Genomic DNA, 22,003 nt, shown 5'->3' with positions numbered 1-22,003 from the left:
GCAGGCCATTATCCCTTTTCTCTGGCAAAAACTGTTTTGGCCCATGGGCGGTCGGCCGACCAGCACAGCTGTGTGCTAACCCATCCTCCTACGGACTGTCAGTGGGCTGGTTGCCACCGCCGAACAAAAACTCCTGTGGCTGTCGTGTCTTCAATGTTTATGTACGCCAGCCTCGACTTTTTGATCTTGGTGCGAACTTGCGTTTTATTTATTAGATTTGCATATCGATTAAATGGAAATATGTAAAATTGAATCTACCCTATCGAGTTTGGACTCGAATGAAACTTCTTGATGCGCAGAATACGATGGTGAGGTCGAAATATGTAAGAAATGATGGTCAGGAGACCACGCCACCTTAGAACGTCCTTAAAATGCATTTATTTCTCAATAACGATTTTTGAACAGAATGACAGAGTGGCTGTGGGTAGCCTTTCGTCGCTCATACTCGCGAGTTTATTTATGGAAGCCTTCGAGGTTACGGCACCTAGGACTTCAGTTTTGTAACCGATGTACTTCTCGAGATACAAGGATCATACCTTCTTCATCTGGCCTCGCGTACCCAGTATTAAATTTACCGTGGAGGTATACCATGGATGTTTACCTCCAATGAAATCAGGCGATACTGAGGGAAATAGGCATATTTTGCTATCTAATGAAGAGCAAAGTAGAGAGGATACCAAATGTAGACTGGCAATGCGCAGAAAAGTGTGTGTAGAAGAGAAACTTGTTGACATCGAATATAGATTTTCGTTTTATGAAGTCTTTTGTGAAGGTATATGTCTGCAGCGTAATCATGTATGAAAGTGAAACATGGACGATTGAGACAAAAAGAGAACAGTGGCTTTTGAAATGTGCTGCTACAGGACATGCTGGGGATTAGTTGGGTAGATTGCTAGCTAATGAGCGGGTACTGAAAAGAAAAGAACTGGGGAGACAGGAAATCTGTGGCACAATTTAACTAAAAGAAGGAATTGGACGATATGGCACATTCTGCGACATCAGAGATCACCAGTTTAGTACTGGAGGGAAGCGTGGGGGGGGGGGGGGGGGGAAAGAGCAGAGGGAACCATGAGATCAAAACAGTAGGCAGATTCAGAAGAATGCAAGTTGCAGCAGTTACTTGGAGATGAGCAGGCCTGCACAGGATAGAGCAGCTTGGAGAACTGCATCAAACCAGTCTTCTGACTGAAGACCACAACAGTCTTTCATATCCAAAACTGTATTAATAAATGTCACCCCTAAATATTGCTTTTATGATTATGCAAGTAGGCGACACCTGATGAATTTCTGAAAACCTGAAAGGCAGGGTGTATAAAAGCTTGTAATGTTGTTAATTTTATATCATATTTCTGGGTCACCTGAAATCATGCAGATTTCACCCATGCACGGCATCTTCATCATCATGCATGCTTATACGCTAAGTTAGGCTCTAGCAACGGATCTGGCCCAATAAGAATCATAAATTTATGCCCTAAATATTATGACTAATCACTTACATTTCCCTTGTTGCCAGGGGAGAGACGATAACACCATAGGCCGTGGGCTGGTCCTTACTTATTAGCCCATAAATGAACGTTTCAAAACGTATTGTCTTCAGTTTTATTTACACATCACTCTTAAAATAGAAGGTACTAATCAATTAACTTAATTAGATGAGAATTTTTGTAAGCAAATAAAGTGTTGTATGTGACACCAGTTTGATTGAGCCTATTGTAAAGCGTCTTCCTCGTATATCCTCTCACTGAACTGTTAGCAGTAGACAACTGTTGCCCTGCCTTCCTGTTCCTATATGACGATACTGAACCGATAATTGAGTATGCAAAAGAGATAAAATTCTAATAGCCATGGAGGAATGGAACGAGATTGTAAGGGAAAGAATAGAAGAAACAGTTACGGAAGAATTTGGGCTCGGCAGTAGGAATTAGAAAGGAGAAAGGGAAATTGAGTTCAGCAATAAGCTTCATATGGTAATAGCGAATACTTTACTCAGAAATGAAAAGAGGCGGAGGTATACTTGGAAAAGACCAGAAGACACCGAAGGTTCAAGCTGCATTGCCTCATGGTGAGACGGATATTCCGAAATAAGTTATTAGATTCCAAGGTGTACTCAGGTACAGATATAGACTGAGATCACAATTCAGCAGTTATGAAGAGTAGACTGAAGTTCAAGATAATCGTCCGAGACAGTAAATGTGGAAGGAAGTGAAATGCTGAAGTTATGAGAAATGAAAATTTTATGAAGTTAGCTAAGGCTCTGTCGAATAGTAGTGAACATCACTAAGAAGAACAACACAGTTTTGGACAGTCATAGGCACAAACAAGAGAACTGTAAAGAAACAGATGAAATACTTCAGTTGAACGACGAAAGAAGAAAGTACAAAAACGTTCAGGGAAGTTCAGGAATACAGTAATACTAGTCGCTTAGGAATAAAGTAAATAGGAAGTGCAGGAAAGCTGAGGCTTGAAGTCTGAATGAAAGATGTGAAGACACCAAAGAATAAATTATTGCTGGGAGGACTGATTCAGTGCAGATAAAAGTCAAAACATACTTCGGTGAAAGTAAAAGTGGAGGTGGTAACAGTAAGAGTGCAATTAGAATTCCACTGTTGAATGCAGAGGAGAGAGCGGATAGACGTACAACATACATTGAAGGCCTGTATGAGGGTGAGGGCTTGTCTGATGTGTTAGAAGAAGAAATTGGAATCCATGGGGATGACGTATTGGATCCAGTCTTAGCCAGAGTTTAAAAATCTCTGGGAGACTTGAGATCTAATAAGGCAGAAGGTATGGCTAACATTCCATCGAAGTTTGTACAGTCACTGGGGTAAGTGCGAACTAAAGTGGTGTGTGTAATCTGTGAGATAGATGCATTCATATTTTCGGAAAAAATTGACACAGCCACAATATCAAAGACTGCAATGGCAGATAAGTTCGAAAACGACAGCACAATCAGCTTAACACCTCACGCATCGAAGCTGCTGACAACAATCATATACAGAAGAATGGAAAAGAAAACTGAAAATCTGTAAGACTATCAGTTTGGCTTTAGGAAAGGTAATAAGCAGAGGGGCAATTCTCACGTTGCGCTTAGTAATGGAAGCAAGGCTGAAGAGAAATAGGACGTGCTCATAGTATTCACAGACCTACAGAAAGCATTGGACAACGTAAAATGGTGCAAGATGTCCGAAACTCAGAGAAAAAGGGAAGTAAGCTATATTGAAAGACGGTTAATAAACAATATCCACAAGAAGATAGAGGGAACAATAAGATTGACAGACAAAGGACGATGCGCAGGGTGAAACCCAGGAATGTAGACTTTCGCCTCTATCTACACACTGAAGAAGCAACGATGGAAGTAAAAGAATGTTTCAAGAGTGGGAGTAAAATTCAGGTTGAAAGGATATCAAAGATAACATTCACTCATTACATTCTATCCTCAGCGAATGTGAAGGGAAATTACAGGATGTGATGTGTGGAATGAACAGTCTAATGAGAATAGAATATGGATTGAGAATAAATCGAAGAAAGAAGAATGAAATGAGAAGTAGCGGCAATGAGAAGTGCGACAAGCTTAACATCACGAATGGTGATCACAAAGTAGACAAAGTTAAGGTGTTCTACTTAGGCAGCAAAGTAACCTATGACGAACGGAACAAGGACGTCATTAAAAGCAGACTAGCACTAGCAAATAGGAAATTTCTGGCGAAGAGAAGTCTACTAGTATCAAATATAGGCCTTAATCTGAGGAGGAAATTTCTGAGAACAGACGTTTGGAGTACAGCATTGTATGGTAGTGCGTAATGGACAGTCGGAAAACCGGAGCAGAAGAGAATCAAAGCATTTGAGACGTGGTATTATAGAATAACGGGCAACGGCCTTGCCGCAGTGGATACACCGGTTCCCGTCAGATCACCGAAGTTAAGCGCTGTCGGGCGTGGCCGGCACTTGGATGGGTGACCATCCAGCCACCATGCGCTGTTTCCGTTTTTCGGGGTGCATTCAGCCTCGTGATGCCAATTGAGGAGCTACTCGACCGAATAGTAGCGGCTCCGGTCAAAGAAAACCGTCGTAACGACCGGGAGAGCAGTGTGCCGACCACACGCCCCTCCTATCCGTATCCTCAATGAGGATGATACGGCGGTCGGATGGTCTCGATGGGCCACTTGTGGCCTGAGGACGGAGTGCTTTTTTTTTTACTATAGAATAATGTTGCAAATTAGATGGACTGATAAGATAACGAATGAAGACGTTCTCCACAGAATTGGCGATTGAAGGAACACGTGGTAAACACTAACGAGAAGGACGGGCAGGATGATATGATATCCGTGAAGACACCAGGGAATAAGTTCCGTGGTATTAGAGGGAGCCGCAGAGGGTAAAAACTGTTGCAGTAGACCGAGATTGGGATAGGTACAGCAAATAATTTAGGGCATAGGTTGCAGCTGCTACTCTGAGACGTAAAGGTTGGCACAGGTGAGGAATTCATTGTGGGCCGCTTCAGACCGGCCAGAAGACTGGTGACTTAAAAATAAGAAAACTATCAATTGAAGACACAAAGTGCGTAAATGAGTTCGCGATCATATTGTGACATTTTATTTGTAAAGGTCACACAAATTTTACAATTCACCATTACCGGTCTCGGCTCAGACTTGTTAAAAAATGGTGTAATCAGCTATGTTAAATTAGCTGAAGCAAAATCTATACAGAACAGGCCTGATGGAAATAAGAAAAATGAATAGTAATTACATGATGAACAGACATGCATACATACATCATGTAAATACATGCAGCCATGCATACATACCATAAAATATTCTGACGTCCCTATCAACATCAGAATCTATATAAGCAGGCGCATGGTAAGTGCTAGTGATGCACTGGTATTTAGGCAAATAACTTAGACCAGCAGATGCTAGTATTGTAGAGTACATGTAACAAATATAGTGAAATTAAAATACAGTATGCTTAATCATTAATAAAAATTGTTTCACATGGTGAAATGAGCTTTAGAATTAGAATTAAAATCCAGTTATAAGGTGTAAATAGTAATAATGGGCAGCTCCTAGCCTGGCGATGTAAATAACATACAATTGTGTATAATCCAGAAGAAAAAGGTTAATGTAACATCACATCTAATAATCGGAACCTTCCTGCATGATAAAACAATTAAACCATAACCGTAGGTATAAGGTAACTGACAAAACTGTGACTATTAACTCAAAACTCAATAGTCTATCACACATCGGGAGTGGGTTCTCAGTGGCGCCGTCTCGTGGCTGTTCTTGTATTCCTGTGTCTCAGTGTGCAGAGGAAGGCCCAGTCTCCTTGCCGCTGGTGGCCAGTGCGTACCAGGTGTCAGTCAGTAGCAACGGACGCTTAGGCTAATATCAGTGAGGCTACTTGTTGCCCACTGTATACTTTGCTACGTCTTTAGCACCGTATTGTGTGAATAATTACGGTTAATACCAAGATGTATACCGGGTGATACAAAAGTCAGTATAAATTTGAAAACTTAATAAACAACGGAATAATGTAGATAGAGAGGTAAAAATTGACACACATGCTTGGAATAACATGGGGTTTTATTAGAACAAAAAAAAAATATTCCTAGACGAGTGAAAGATCTCTTGCGCGTGTCGTTTGGTAACGATCGTGTGCTCAGTCGCCACTTTCGTCATGCTTGGCCTCCCAGGTCCCCAGACCTCAGTCCGTGCGATTATTGGCTTTCGGGTTACCTGAAGTCGCAAGTGTATCGTGATCGGCCGACATCTCTAGGGATGCTGAAAGACAACATCCGACGCCAATGCCTCACCATAACTCCGGACATGCTTTACAGTGCTGTTCACAACATTAATCCTCGACTACAGCTATTGTTGAGGAATGATGGAGGACATATTGAGCATTTCCTGTAAAGAACATCATCTTTGCTTTGTCTTACTCTGTTATGCTAATTATTGCTATTCTGATCAGATGAAGCGGCATCTGTCGGACATTTTTTGAACGATTGTATTTTTTTGGTTCTAATAAAACCCCATGTCATTCCAAGCATGTGTGTCAATTTGTACCTCTCTATCTACATTATTCCGTGATTTATTCATTTTTCAAATTTATACTGACTTTTTGATCACCCGGTAGTTCGAAAATGGCGTGTCAGCCCGAAATTGGTAACAACTACAACTCAATTTTGTATCAGTGCAATTGAGGTGTACGAAATAAAAAAAAATATCTAATTTCTCAGTGCTGAACAGTTGCAGACCTATCACCCCGTGGCATCTTTCCTCGAATAAACAAGAATATATTATGGTATGTATGGCTGGAATACACCACTGTTAATCATGCAACTTTTTTTCAACGTATCAGCAAGCCTGTTAAACATTTTTCTTCAGCTAACTGAACTTAGTTGGTTACACCACTGTTTTCGTTTTTATTTGTAACGGATCTAAAAATGCTAGTAGCCGAAAACGGTAATAATGAATTCTAACATTTGTATGTGTGTGTGTGTGTGTGTGTGTGTGTGTGTGAGAGAGAGAGAGAGAGAGAGAGAGAGATGTTGGAAGAAGGGAACTTGTAGAGGTGCACAAAAAGAAATACGATAAATAGGTTTGTATGGAAGTAGGCTGAAGCAGTTGTCAGGAGATGAAGAGGCTAGAGTAGCGTGCAGAGCTGCATCAAACCAGTTTTAGGACTGAAGGCAACAACATCTGTGTTATACATTGCATATTGAATTAGTTTTTAACTGAAAATGGTGTGTAGAAAACTGTTATTATCCAGAAGAGAGAGTTGGAAATAAATTTAACATTTGCATGGATACTTGTCGGACACGCTATATTATTTGAAAAAATAGGTAGTTGGGTAAAATAATTTTTGATGCTGCATGTTGAACATTTAGCTGATCTTCCGAGAACTACATTAACAGTGGAGGAAGCAAATCAATTTTTACGTAACGTTGAGTTTGAAGCAATCACTGCTGGCATCTACGTACGAACTTATGTTATCTTTGTCGAATAATTCAGGAGAAATTTAGTGTTGTATATTTTTCTTGCAATCATTTTGGTGCAAGGAAGTGGAAATGAGACAATTTAATTGTATCCTGTCTACTGTATGCACGTTATACAAAGTGAATCACATTTGTATCATGACTGGTTTTTTTTAGGAAACAGATTTCAGGGACAAGGTGCTTTCGTAGCTTCTGTCATGGAGGACAGCTTCCCATGGCTATCGTAGCCATGGGCGTGCGCAAACGTACAACGCATTATACGGGTAATATGGAGAAAACTTCGAAATTCGGAAGTACAGGAAAAATTTAATCTTTCGCGTCTTCTAATAAACAATTTCAGATAAGCACCTCCTATTACGAACATTAACGCCCTGTTGTTAGATTACAGCATAGGCGTAACAAACACTGGGCGTAGAAAACTTGGGAAGCGAGCTTATGTCAGCGTCAGAGAGTGGAAAGAGCGATACGACGTAGAGGGAGAGAACTGTTGTGTACCCGCGTTTTGTGAATAATACTGGAAGGTACGGGGCTCCGAGCGGAAATAAGCATAGAACATTCGAATGATGAAGCGAAGGTACGGTGAAGTACAACCCTGTCTCGCTGTGTTTTCTGTCCTTGCGTCAGTGTTGCGATGCATCACTTTAGAACTGCTATTAGCTGTTCACGGTCGCAACTACACGATTTGTTAAGTCAGTTTTTGAAACAATATATTTCGTTAATTAAGACACCAGAAACCACATCAAACCTACAGCCTCCGACTAAAGTAAGGTACTGTAATTAATGCGGCATTTTCCTACAGTTTTAAGACTCATTAGCCCATTGCGTAGCCTAAATCACGGTTTATAGATATAGTGTAGAGGATTATAAGGAATATGTAAGTCAAAGACTGGCATTTTATGAAAATTCAAAACAATTTAATGAGTTGACGTTGTGAAATACTGTAATATAGATTTCCTACTGCAACTTACGTCTTAATCCAAGACATAAGGCTTCCTATATCCGAGGAGTTATTCTGCGATGACCTAGAAGGAAACAGTCACTGAGCGTTATTTCAACATTCTGCATTCGTGATAACACCTTCAGTGCCATCTGTATTTTGTTCACAGCAGGCGTGGAATGAGCTCCAACTTGTAGCTCGTACCACGACCCAGTTCAAGTCTCTATTTAACGTTATAAGACTGATAAAAGATGTAATTATTGTAACGCATTTCTAAATTCTGCAAATTTCGCTTCTAAAAGTGTTCTTCTAAAAAAGTGGGAGCATCTCACTAAAGGAGAAATATTAGAAGAATATATCATATATCTTTACTCATGCACCCAAAAAATATAGCTGAACAACGGGGATTTATCATTATCGATATGTGAAATCTACAATACAGGTTGTAATGTATTTGTAGTACGAAAAATTAAACACAGTTCATTTACTGGACATGATCTATTCTTCGGAGAAGAAACCGTTAGCTGAGTCTCTTTGGACTTGACGAGAGTTGTTGCGGATTTGGGTAAGGTCTTCAGGTTTCTAATCTGATTCGAAATGGCTGAGTTAATGCTATTTGATGGTGTCTTGCATACGTATTGATGGCCAGCGTTAGTTGCACATTTTTACGTCCCACAATCTAGGACCAACGACTAATTTGAGTTTAAAAATCCCTCTTGAGGTGACATTTTTCTTCTGATTCTTATTGGAATTGCTCATTCATATTCAGTTAAGCATTTTCCTTGATTGTAGTAGTTCCATCTAGTTACCATTATGTACTGCTCAGCCCTGAGTGACTCTTTCGCTTCTCATAGCAGCCTTTCTTTGTAAACATATTTTTGATGTCATCATATTTAACTAAATGTGTCAGTACCAGCTCACCGGTTCATTGTCTATCTTGCGAAATACTTGAAATATTCAGAACCGCTAAAAAAATGGATCTCTGTCGCTCATTATGGATTAATCCCTTCTGAACCACACAACGTCAAGTGCGTGCACTGCAACTCAGATTGCTGGAAAACTTTTAATGATCTGTGAATTCTGCTGCGTTCGCTTCGCTTCCGTAGCGTTGTTTCAAGACATCTAAAGTTAGTTTCCGATACATTGTACTTCTACTCTCCTCTAACGCTAGATAGAAGCCTGAAGTCCTAAATTCATGAAGGCTCGTCCGCAGGATTACGGTGATGTTTTAGGAACTTTTCCCAATTTATGTCGCAAATGGGTTATTAACTTTGAATTGGGGCAGCTGGCGGGGAACTGGGAATGGTAATGTGCTGGAATTTTAGAAATTGACATTTGCGCGAGAAAAGACATTTATTTGAAAACATCAGTTAAAACTAATTACCATAAAAATTCAGATATTACAGTCAGTTCACTTTATACCAGAATACGCTTGCTTAAGGCAGAAGTATGAATGAGTCTTACAGCTCACGGGAATTTATTAAAAAAATCGAAAGATCGAGAATGCTTGTTAGTGAGTGATAGTAACTTAGGCAAAAGATTTCTCTGTTAAAGTAGTCATTAAGCAAATGAGCAACAGTTTAAAACTAATAAGATATTAATAACATTATTACAGGAGGCACATAAAGCTGAAATTTAATTATTTGTAGTCTTTAATCTACATCTGACAAATAATACTGAAACAGAGAACAAAATTACCTTAAACATATTGATAAGATGCGGCATTCAAGAAAGTTTAAGAAACGGCCCGGATCCATCAATGAGCGATGATAAACAATGGCTATAAGAGTAAGTAGTGCAATACAACTCATAAGTCGTCTCGGGTCCGTCGGCCGTCGTAATTTAATTTATTATTTACTACAGAAATTGATTGGTAATGGTGATTGTTGCCGACTTACGTGGTGGGCCTTAATCAAAACGATATTTCATTTAATTTTGATTTACAGTTAAATGCTTTTGTGAAGTTATCTTTTTTAACTATAATAATCTTCAGTGGAAATATTTTGTTACGTTAATAAACGTTAGACTCGCTGAATCTTAAAACATGATCATATAAGTTGAACAACGGTATAAATTTTTCATATTAATTTCTTCGGCTAGTCATTTCATTTTAAAACAAAAATCTTTAGTTGTTAATAACAACTGCGGCCCACACACGCGCGAGAGCACTTTTTCTTACCTCCGTTAACCATTGCCTCGTAGTCGGAGTCCTGGCTCTGGCTCTCGGCTATGGTATGGTACTGAAAATAAGAATCTTAAAGCTACGTATTTTCCGCAACGTCGGGCGGCTGTGGAGAAAAATGTATATTACGTTAATAGCGGGCGAGTTTATCACTTCCGCTAATTTTTGTAAGTTAATATTGCCACGTAATGGCGTCGCTGGCTGCATCGGCCGCTGCGATTGTTGCAGTGTAAATTACTCGAATACAGATTAATTCAAGAAGGGCGGACGTGAAATCGGGATTACCTCTTACAAATTAAAAGTGAACAATAACATTAAATCAATATATTATCTGCTTAATTAGTAAAAATATGCTTACATTTGCCAGCACTCGCAAGATGTCCGTTTACACGCAACCAATACAAGAGAAGAAGTGGAGACGACTAAAAAACTAACAAAAGAGCGTATCTTGTCGTCTCTTCAGATCATTTAGTTATATTTCTTTGCCCTCGAAACTTACACAGAAAAATTACTATAATACAGAGGAAAATGTATGTTCGCCTGAGCGGCTAGTGTCCACTTATTATTCAACTTTTAAATGTCTCTTCTTTAAAAATACTGTTTTTTAAGTCTTCTGTTATTATTCCACTGGGGACGCTATAGTCGGAATGAGAGAATGAGGACCTAGTTATTGCACGACATAGTGTGTTCAAATCACTGAACTTCAAGTCCACAATACACAATTAAGAATATCGTTTCAGTAGTCATGAATGACCAAATTATACGAAAAATGTAAAAATACGCAGAAATTTGGCAAATAGAATTTACACTCCAAAATGATTTTTCAGTTTAAACATTATTTAAACAAATGAATAACAAATTTTTAAGAAAGATACCAATAACATAGAACGCGTAAGACTCGACTGTCTCATGCTTAATTACACCACTCCATCTCTCCATAACACGTAAATATGGCCAACACAAAACAGTTTCCTGGGCTCAAAATGGAAATAAAATAAACTATGGAACTTGGTCTTGCTCTCTTAATATACACATGTGGCAGACAAAAGAACATACATTAACATCTCAAAGGCAGCTGTTGCAGGTGCACATCGGCAAAAGAACCCAATAACACATCCCTTGAAAATGGATACGCTAAACTGTTACGGCATAATGTCGGCGCCGACGCGCCAGTAGGGAACGACAGAGAAGAGAAGGCTGTGAGAAGAGTTCAGCCAATCGCACGCTTACCTACCTCCCTCCACGACGACAACGCGACAGCAGCGACCCCTAGGTGAAGACGACATACGTGCCGCGCCCGACCGGTGGCAGCCCACTTCGATACCAGCTTCAACTTCAGCCACTTCCTTAGCCGACGCATCGTAGCCTCTATCATTAGCAGGCTCTAAGTAGCACAGACTTGTGCCTGTCTATTCTGTAAAAGACTGATTATTTTGTTTGACGCCCTTTGCTTGCAGCAAATCTCTCTATGTTAAGTATTTGTACTTGTCTTGTTGTAATGTTGTTGTTGTGGTCTTCAGTCCTGAGACTGGTTTGATGCAGCTCTCCATGCTACTCTATGCTGTGCAAGCTTCTTCATCTCCCAGTACCTACTGCAACCTACATCCTTCTGAATCTGCTTAACGTATTCACCTCTTGGTCTCCCTCTACGATTTTAACCCTCCACGCTGCCCTCCAATGCTAAATTTATGATCCCTTGATACCCCAGAACATGCCCTACCAACCGGTCCCTTCTTCTTGTCAAGTTGTGCCACACACTCCTCTTCTCTCCCATTCTATTCAATACCTCCTCATTAGTTACGTGATCTACCCATCTAATCTACAGCATTCCTCTATAGCACCACATTTCGAAAGCTTCTATTCTCTTCCTGTCCAAACTATTTATCGTCCATGTTTTACTTCCATACATGGCTACACTCCATACAAATACTTTCAGAAACGACTTCCTGACGCTTAAATCTATACTCGATGTTAACAAATTCCTCTTCTTCAGAAACGCTTTCCTTGCCATTGCCAGTCTACATTTTACATTCTCTCTACTTCGACCATCATAAGTTATTTTGCTCCCCAAATAGCAAAACTAATTTACTACTTTAATCGTGTGATTTCCTAATCTAATTCCCACAGCATCACCCGACTTAATTCCACTACATTCCAGTATCCTCGTTTTGCTTTTGTTGATGTTCATCTTATGTCTTATTAATAACATTTTATTAATAAATTGTTATTAATAACATGTTATGTGCTTTTCCATGACTTTCATCTTCTTCTGTACGTATTTACAGGACGAAAACCTCATCATTCACAACGACACTGTCCATTCCGTTCAACTGCTCTTCCAAGTCCTTTGCTGTCTCTGACAGAATTACAATGTCATTGGTGAACCTCAAAGTTTTTATTTCTTCTCCATGGATTTTAATACCTACTCCGAATTTTTCTTTTGTTTCCTTTACATGGATAGTCAAGCAGCAGTTAGAGTTGACGGTAAATTGAGTTCATGGTTCAGAGTAGTTTCAGGGGTAAGACAAGAATGCAACCTGTCTCCACTGTTGTTCATATTATTTATGGATCATATGTTGAAAACAATAGACTGGCTGGGTGAGATTAAGATATGTGAACACAAAATAAGCAGTCTTGCATATGCGGATGACTTAGTTGTGATGGCAGATTCGATTGAATGTTTGCAAAGTAATATTTCAGAGCTAGATCAGAAATGTAAGGACAATGGTATGAAGATTAGCATCTCCAAAACGAAAGTAATGTCAGTGGGAAAGAAATATAAACCGGTTGAGTGCCAAATAGGAGGAACAAAGTTAGAACAGGTGGACGGTTTCAAGTACTTAGGATGCATATTCTCACAGGATGGCAACATATTGAAAGCACTGGAAGTGAGGTGTAGCAAAGCTAATGCAGTGAGCGCCCAGCTACGATCTACTCTCTTCTTTAAGAAGGAAGTCAGTACCAAGACTAAGTTATCTGTGCACCGTTCAATCTTTGGTCCAACTTTGTTGTATGGGAGCGACAGCTGGGTGGATTCAGGTTACCTTATCAACAAGGTTGAGGTTACGGATATGAAAGTAGCTAGGATGATTACAGGTACTAGTAGATGGGAACAATGGCAGGAGGGTGTCCACAATGAGGAAATCAAAGAAAAACTGGGAATGAACTCTATAGATGTAGCAGTCAGGGCGAACAGGCTTAGATGGTGGGGTCATGTTACACGCATGGGAGAAACAAGGTTACGCAAGAGATTCTTGGGTTCAGCAGTAGAGGGTAGGAGGAGTCGGGGCAGACCAAGGAGAAGGTACCTGGATTCGGTTAAGAATGATTTTGAAGTAATAGGTTTAACATCAGAACAGGCACCAATGTTAGCACTGAATAGGGGATCATGGAGGAATTTTATAAGGGGGGCTATGCTCCAGACTGGACGCTGAAAGGCATAATCAGTCTTAAATGATGATGATGATTTCCTTTACTGCTTGCTCGATGTAGACATTGAATAACATCGGGGAGAGGCTACAACCCTGTCTCACTCCCTTCCCAACCACTGCTTCCCTTTCATGCCCCTCGACTCTTATAACTGCCATCTGCTTTCTGTACAAATTGTAAATAGTTTTTCACTCCCTGTATTTTACCCCTGCCATCTTCAGAATTTGAAAGAGAGTATTCCAGTCAACACTGTCAAAAGCTTTCTCTAAGTCCACAAATGCTAGAAACGTAGGTTTGCCTTTCCTTAATCTTTCTTCTAAGATGAGGCGTAAGGTCAGTATTGCCTCACGTGTTCCAATATTTCTACGGAATCCAAACTGATCTTCCCCGAGGTCGACTTCTACCAGTTTTTCCATTCGTCTGTAAAGAATTCGCGTTAGTATTTTGCAGCTGTGACTTATTAAACTGATAGTTCGGTAATTTTCACATCTGTCAACTCCTCCTTTCTTTGGGATTGGAATTATTATATTCTTTTTGAAGTCTGAGGGTATAATAATTGTTGTAATAAAACTCATTAATACGAGTTGTTTGATTGTTTGTCTAGCGAACCGAGTACGCAAGATTCCTAGTCGCAACATGAACCCATGAGAGTAATCATCCCACAGGACCAAGCAAAATGCTCACTATACAAATCTATATGCGTCCGTTGCTCCACTCTTTCCAAATATCCACGGACCAAACATCAAAGGCGAACCAAGCCGTGAAGGAAATCGAGTGTCGTTTTTCTCACACAAGTGAGATTAGCAGTCCAATACACGCTCACAAGACAGCGCAACGATGAAAAATGCATGTCATCCCACGGAACGAGCATTTGTCGTTGCTCAGGAACTTCCTTCTCCAGTTAGCGACAAGGTGGAACTGACCAAGAGGCAAAGCAGCTCGGTCGTAAGTCACAGCGGACACCCGAGCTCACGACCTCTCGCGAAACGTCTGGAAGGAGGTTGCTTAGCGATTGGTAACGATGTAACCTCGAGCTATCGAAGAGGAATCGATAATGCGCGTGTTTCAAATTTAGTGCTGATTTTCTCCGTGAACGTGTACAAAATACTTCAGAGAGAGTTAATCCGATCGCAAATGTATGCCTGTAGCGACGTTTTGTGCTTAACTACCTGGAAGTGAGAAACACGGTAAATTTAATGGAGCGAAATGCATAAATAATTGTGGTGGGAGGGGATCGAGCAATTGTATTACTAGCAATGACTCTACACATGCTTGTGGCTTTCATTTCAGCTCACTGCAGTTTCAGTTAGTAGGTACCATTGCAGATTAAATTTGACGACTCAATGCATACAAAATTACGTAGTTTGAAAAAGTATTGTGGGTGTTCTCTTGCTTTTCTGAATAAGTGACCTAACGCACCACAACACAGAATACAAAATGTTATCAACATTCTCGATTCCAAATCATTATACAAGCTGCATCATCATGTCAATGACAAATACTGACTCCCAATATACTACTTAAAAAGTAATCGGTGGTTGCACAACGTTTTCATTAACTTAAGAGCGACGCGTTTCGCCCAGATAGGGCATCATCAGGTTATCTAAAGACGTAATTTGGTAACGACATTACAACAAATCTGGCGTAGTCCTATCCTGGACTACTATAAAAGCAAAATAAGCTTCAAACACCAAAGGACTAAAATTACGTAGAGAAACGTAACGTAACTCACGTTAAAAAAAATCGGAAATTTTATGCAGAAAAGCATCCGTCAAAGAAGTAGCTTACAAAACGTACGAAAAGGCAATTCATACAGAAGAAAATATTAAAAATTAATGAAATGGAAGCACCGGGATTAAGCATGAGTAGAGAACGAAGGAGAAACGGGAAAGAGCGTGTCACGTGATGGAGGCGACGACAGACATAGGAGCGCAGAACAGGACCTCGCGCTCAAACTGTTAAACACAACCACACACTACACTGGCGCCAGAGGCCCGTCCGGATTCACATAATGCATACTTATTAACGATATGAGCTTTTGCAAAATATTGGGCTAGTAGTAATGACGTTTTAAAAGCATGTGAACCACATCAATAAATATCATTTATAAAGATGGCGCCAAAACGATTTGCGAGAAATCGTAGTTAATCATCAATATTTGTTTTCCGGCGTCGTAAGAATTTAAGTCAACAGAGCTTCAAGCTGACTGCCTTTAAACTTTATATACGATGCAAGACAGTTTCTTATTTTGATAAAGAGGAAAGTCGAATTTCCGTCTTCAGTCCGAGAAGCACCTCAAATCCATGTATTGCTATCGCAGTGTGTTCCTCACCTGTTAGGTGGGAAAGAAATTGAAACGCATAGTTAACAGGACACGAGTCTGTATAGAAAACAAGAAGATCGTTAATCGTTTGTTCCCTATAAATCTATAAACGTTCATTTCGACTTCTCAGATTATACTGTTAACCACCAAGAACTTAGAATGTGATACTCTGTGTTAATTTTCATGGACGTGATAAGGTTGCTAATGAATGTAGCAACTCCAGTGAAAAACATTTCCAATTGACACAAAAGAGGAATGAATAACTATATATTTTTAAGTACGTTAGTCACACAGTTATGGTAGTTAGCAGAGCATTTTCGCGATTCGACCTCAATTATGTTTCGCGTTGTACATGTCTGATCGATCACGTTACCCGAATGCCCCTGATACAGGCCACCCTGAAAATGGCATGTTACCCCTAGCCTCTACGTGAAGGCTGGAAAGTTCCCACTTTTATTCACGCGGTAATGCCTTACGAAGAATTAGCATTTTATTTGTAAAACAGAGTTTAATATCCGCTTGCGAGAAACGGAACACTTTAGTATACTTACCAAGAACAATTTTATGGAGAATTGGATGGAAGACACGTCATGTGGAGCTTGGAGTAAATCACTACCTTCGCTATTTTGGAGATCGAGAGTGATTTTTAAGCTTAACGTACATCACTTGCAGTATTTAAAGTTTCCTTTCAAAATATTCTGGACGAGCACCACTATCTGATAGCAGTGTTTGCTGACGGGTCTAGGGGTCATAACTTGCCTACGCTGTTATTTTTTCCTCGCAATGTATTCAGGATTCCCACAGTTCCTAGTGCAGAAATATGTTTCACCTTTAAGGTACCACAACAGATAAAGTATCACATTTCTTATATGCTTCGACTCGTCCAAGTAAGGTAACAAATGAGGAAATTATTCATTATTCTGTTATGCTGCTAAAATTCAGGAGTGGCAACAGCTTTCTACTCCGTACCAGCGCTCGTCAGAATGCAGGAAAACAAAGAGGATATGGAAACTTGTCGTGTACCCATTTCTGAAGGGTGTGCAGTCCATCCTTGTGGGGTATTATATAGCTGAAGAGCCAAAATGCCATTCGCCTGTCGAGCAGTGAGTTTCATGGAGCAATGTAAAATTTGCTTCAGCTCCTAATTTCAACAGTTCGGCCGTGACATTCCAGAGACTGGACCCTACTACTTCTTACTTCTTATGAATGACTGTTTAATGCAACAAGAGGCCTGGGCTGTTTGTGGTGTCAGTGGCATATGCGTTTCAGTATGTGCTCCTTTAGTTGGGTGCATTCCATACACTACCTAGACGGTTGTTCATGTAGGGTGGGATCTGTTCTCCGTTTTAGCTGACGTTTAATAATTTTGTGAATTCCGTGGATTCGGTCCTACGATTTTTGCGTTGGACATTTTATTGTATGGCAGAGAGGCGTATTCGTCCATCTCTAGTTTAATAACGCCAGCAACACCTATTTGTGTATTATCTTTATCTCCTTTGAGCTTTCAGATTATTATCGTTGTTAATGTAAGTAATTTAGTATTCTGCTTGCGCTGTTGCCCCAGCGTTGCAAGCTCAATATCACATACTCACGACCTTTACAAATATATTGTCACTCAGTATGTGAATCAGTCTACTTTATGTCCAATAGGCTGTATGAACTTTGTAGACTAAAACAATGGCTCCTCTTGGGGACTAAATTTTTGTCAAAAATTTAAATTTATTGGTACTTCATTAATGGCCAATAACAGAAAATGACAAATAATAAATAAACATTAATTTCAATCTTTGACTAACGATTACTTATCTGATGGTACCATGTTTGAGTCTTCAACAAACTCATTGAGCTCGTGCTTGATTGGCTTGTGTAGGAAAGCAATCCGCCTTATGTGCTAGAAAAATCAGAACTTCAAACATCAGGTGCGTGACTCCCGAATAGTCACGTGCTGCTGCTAGTGATTTTGCGGTAGCGAACAACTCGCTTCGTCACAGACATCACATTTATAATTGGTGTCATGCTGCTGGCCTTTGTGGCGTCAGAGTTCGCTTCATGCATCTTTATCGGTTTAATATCGGATGAATTTAATTATATTGTCTCATTTTAAAAAGTTTAATGACAATAGAATCCATAAATGTTAAAATGTTTCCTGTAAGCGTCACCACGGATTTTAGTTCAGAAGAGAAACAAACTAATTTTCAAAGTTATAACAAATGGAACGCCCGAGCATTTGATTAAACTGCGGAAAATTGTAACAGAACGTAACGGCTGAGCATCAGTCGAGGGCTGATAAAAAAGCAGAGGGGCAAACGCAAATATAAAGTGAAACTCAACATTTCAAGATAACGCAGATCAAGTACTCATAGCTCTCAGCGTAAGACGATCACATTGTCGTATCACCGCTTACTACCTCTGTCTAAACACAAGCTGGAAAGCGGCCAAATTGCAGATCTACCCTCGCGACGTACTTATACATCTACATCTGTGTAATCAGCGGATACCACCTTACGGTATGTGTCAAAGGGCTCCATGCCGTCTACCAGTACGATTTCTCCCTTCTATTTTCCATTAGCGAATGACCCGCACGAAGAACCATACGACAGTGGATATGTCTCCTTGTGTATGGATTTTTTTTCTGGCTGTTTAACTACAGCCATTTTAGGATATACAAAGATGGAAAAAAATCTCAACACCAAAAAGTAGTTAATATAAACCATATTTTCTCATTTTGCGAAGACAGAAGGCGCGATCTGTTTGACTTACTTCAACAGCTAATATCGCATAAATATTTCTTTATTTAACCCACCGGGTTTCGACAGACGTTGCTGTAATCTTCATGTCATAAAATAACTTTATCTTATGAAACGTGTTCATTCTACGTTGGACTTCACGCAGAGTTGTCATGTGGATAAACATGAGCATATCTACAGGGTTATTACAAATGATTGAAGCGATTTCACAGCTCTACAATAACTTTATTATTTGAGATATTTTCACAATGCTTTGCACACACAAACAAAAACTCAAAAAACTTTTTTAGGCATTCACAAATGTTCGATATGTGCCCCTTTAGTGATTCGGCAGACATCAAGCCGATAATCAAGTTCCTCCCACACTCGGCGCAGCATGTCCCCATCAATGAGTTCGAAAGCATCATTGATGCGAGCTCGCAGTTCTGGCACGTTTCTTGGTAGAGGAGGTTTAAACACTGAATCTTTCACATAACCCCACAGAAAGAAATGGCATGGGGTTAAGTCGGGAGAGCGTGAAGGCCATGACATGAATTGCTGATCATGATCTCCACCACGACCGATCCATCGGTTTTCCAATCTCCTGTTTAAGAAATGCCGAACATCATGATGGAAGTGCGGTGGAGCACCATCCTGTTGAAAGATGAAGTCGGCGCTGTCGGTCTCCAGTTGTGGCATGAGCCAATTTTCCAGCATGTCCAGATACACGTGTCCTGTAACGTTTTTTTCGCAGAAGAAAAAGGGGCCGAAAACTTTAAACCGTGAGATTGCACAAAACACGTTAACTTTTGATGAATTGCGAATTTGCTGCACGAATGCGTGAGGATTCTCTACCGCCCAGATTCGCACATTGAGTCTGTTCACTTCACCATTAAAAAAAAATGTTGCTTCATCACTGAAAACAAGTTTCGCACTGAACGCATCCTCTTTCATGAGCTGTTGCAACCGCGCCGAAAATTCAAAGCGTTTGACTTTGTCATCGGGTGTCAGGGCTTGTAGCAATTGTAAACGGTAAGGCTTCTGCTTTAGCCTTTTCCGTAAGATTTTCCAAACCGTCGGCTGTGGTACGTTTAGCTCCCTGCTTGCTTTATTCGTCGGCTTCCGTCGTGAAACTTGCCCGCACGCGTTCAACCGTTTCTTCGCTCACTGCAGGCCGACCCGTTGATTTCCCCTTACAGAGGCATCCAGAAGCTTTAAACTGCGCATACCATCGGCGAATGGAGCTAGCAGTTGGTGGATCTTTGTTGAACTTCGTCCTGAAGTGTCGTTGCACTGTTATGACTGACTGATGTGAGTGCATTTCAAGCACGACATACGCTTTCTCGACTCCTGTCGCCATTTTGTCTCACTGCGCTCTCGAGCGCTCTGGCGGCAGAAACCTGAAGTGCGGCTTCAGCCGAACAAAACTTTATGAGTTTTTCTACGTATCTGTAGTGTGTCGTGACCGTATGTCAATGAATGGAGCTACAGTGAATTTATGAAATCGCTTCAATCATTTGTGATAGCCCTGTAAATATGTCTAACTTATATCAAATAGGTTTGCTACTGTATATTTGTTTCTTGTGACGTAACAAGCATCCGTGAGCGATAAATACACCGATGAGCCAACACATTATAATGACTGCTCACAGCGACTGTGGACGCCATGCACGTGGTGCGGTAACAAAAGTACGTAAGCGGATCAGACACGGGCGGGGGCTCACCCTACCGAAGATATGGGCCGCAAATGGGAAACATCCATTGAGATAAGCGTCTTTGACAAAGGGTAGACGTTGAACGAGTGTATCGAAAACGGCGAAGTTGCTCGAATGTTTGTATGCTACTGTCGTGAGGATCTATGGAAAGAGGTAGATGGAGGGTAAAACCATCGCGAAGCGCTGAACGGTTGGACGTCCACGACCCTTCACAGAACTTGGAGTTCGAAGGCTTGTCCACTCTGTGGAGTAGGATAGATTGTGATATGTGGCGTGTCTGCCGAGAGAGCGCATTGCCGGTGCACGTACAAGTGTTTCGGAGCACACCGTTCACAGCAAATTCTTGAACATGGAGCTCCGCAGCAGACCACCCCTACGTGTACACGTGTCGTCAGTTACGATTGCAGTGTGCACGGGACCATCATTATTCGACCGTTACAATGGAAACATGTCAACTCTTCGGGCGAATCACATTTTTGCTACACTAAGTCGATGGTCGTCTCCACAAACACTGGGTGAACGATGGCGCTGGCTGGTTGGAGCAGTGTTATGCTGTGGGAGACATTCTCCTGCGCTCGCATGGAATCTGCGGTAGTAGTCGAAGACACGCTGACAGCTCCGGACAACCTGCATCCCTTCATGCTTGATAGCTTCCCTGAAGAGAATGTCATCTTTCAGCAGTATAATTGCCCGTGTCTCGCAGCCAGAACCGTGCTACAGTGGCTTTGGGAAGCATTGTAGCGAACTCACGTTGATGTCTCGGCTACCAAATTCGCCTGATGTAAATCCTTTGGAACCCATCTGGGACCCTACCGGGCGCCATCACTGCGTAGACAATTGAGCGGTACGATTTTTACGCGAATTACGTAACCTGTACGTAGACATCTAATGCCACGTACCTCCACGAACCTACCAACAAGTTGTCGGACCGCTGATGCGCAGGTTCAGTCACGTTATTTCGTTCCAGAGACGGACAAACAAGCTTTTAAACAGATGGTCATAATGTTGTGGCTCGACATTGTATATGGACAATGTGACTTTCACAAGGGGCTTCATGTTTTTAAATATTTTTGTTATGGCAGATCTTTTATAATGTGCTGATTTTTGTCTACATGACAACTTGGCGTGAGGTCCAGCTTTGAATGAAGACGTTTCATAACCAAAAGATTTTTTAAAATCTGAAGACGACAGCAAAGTACAGGGCTATTACAAATGATTGAAGCGATTTCATAAATTCACTGTAGCTCCATTCATTGACATATGGTCACGACACACTACAGATACGTAGAAAAACTCATAAAGTTTTGTTCGGCTGAAGCCGCACTTCAGGTTTCTGCCGTCAGAGCGCTCGAGAGCGCAGTGAGACAAAATGGCGACAGGAGCCGAGAAAGCGTATGTCGTGCTTGAAATGCACTCACATCAGTCAGTCATAACAGTGCAACGACACTTCAGGACGAAGTTCAACAAAGATCCACCAACTGCTAACTCCATTCGGCGATGGTATGCGCAGTTTAAAGCTTCTGGACGCCTCTGTAAGGGGAAATCAACGGGTCGGCCTGCAGTGAGCGAAGAAATGGTTGAACGCGTGCGGGCAAGTTTCACGCGTAGCCCGCGGAAAATTGGCTCATGCCACAAGTGGAGACCGACAGCGCCGACTTCATCTTTCAACAGGATGGTGCTCCACCGCACTTCCA

At 40.9% G+C, this 22,003-nt stretch overlaps 1 pseudogene; it reads left to right on the top strand.

Annotated features, from left to right (window-relative positions):
* The first annotated feature begins 3,867 nt into the window (after nt 1-3,867).
* On the top strand, nt 3,868-3,984 carry LOC126459062 (5S ribosomal RNA; annotated as a pseudogene).
* The last annotated feature ends 18,019 nt before the right edge of the window (nt 3,985-22,003 follow it).

The sequence above is a fragment of the Schistocerca serialis genome, chromosome 2 (genome assembly GCF_023864345.2).
Source record: "Schistocerca serialis cubense isolate TAMUIC-IGC-003099 chromosome 2, iqSchSeri2.2, whole genome shotgun sequence".
Lineage (NCBI taxonomy): Eukaryota > Metazoa > Arthropoda > Insecta > Orthoptera > Acrididae > Schistocerca > Schistocerca serialis.
The sequence above is the reverse complement of the archived record's forward strand: the minus strand, read 5'-3'. Positions and strand labels throughout refer to the sequence as shown.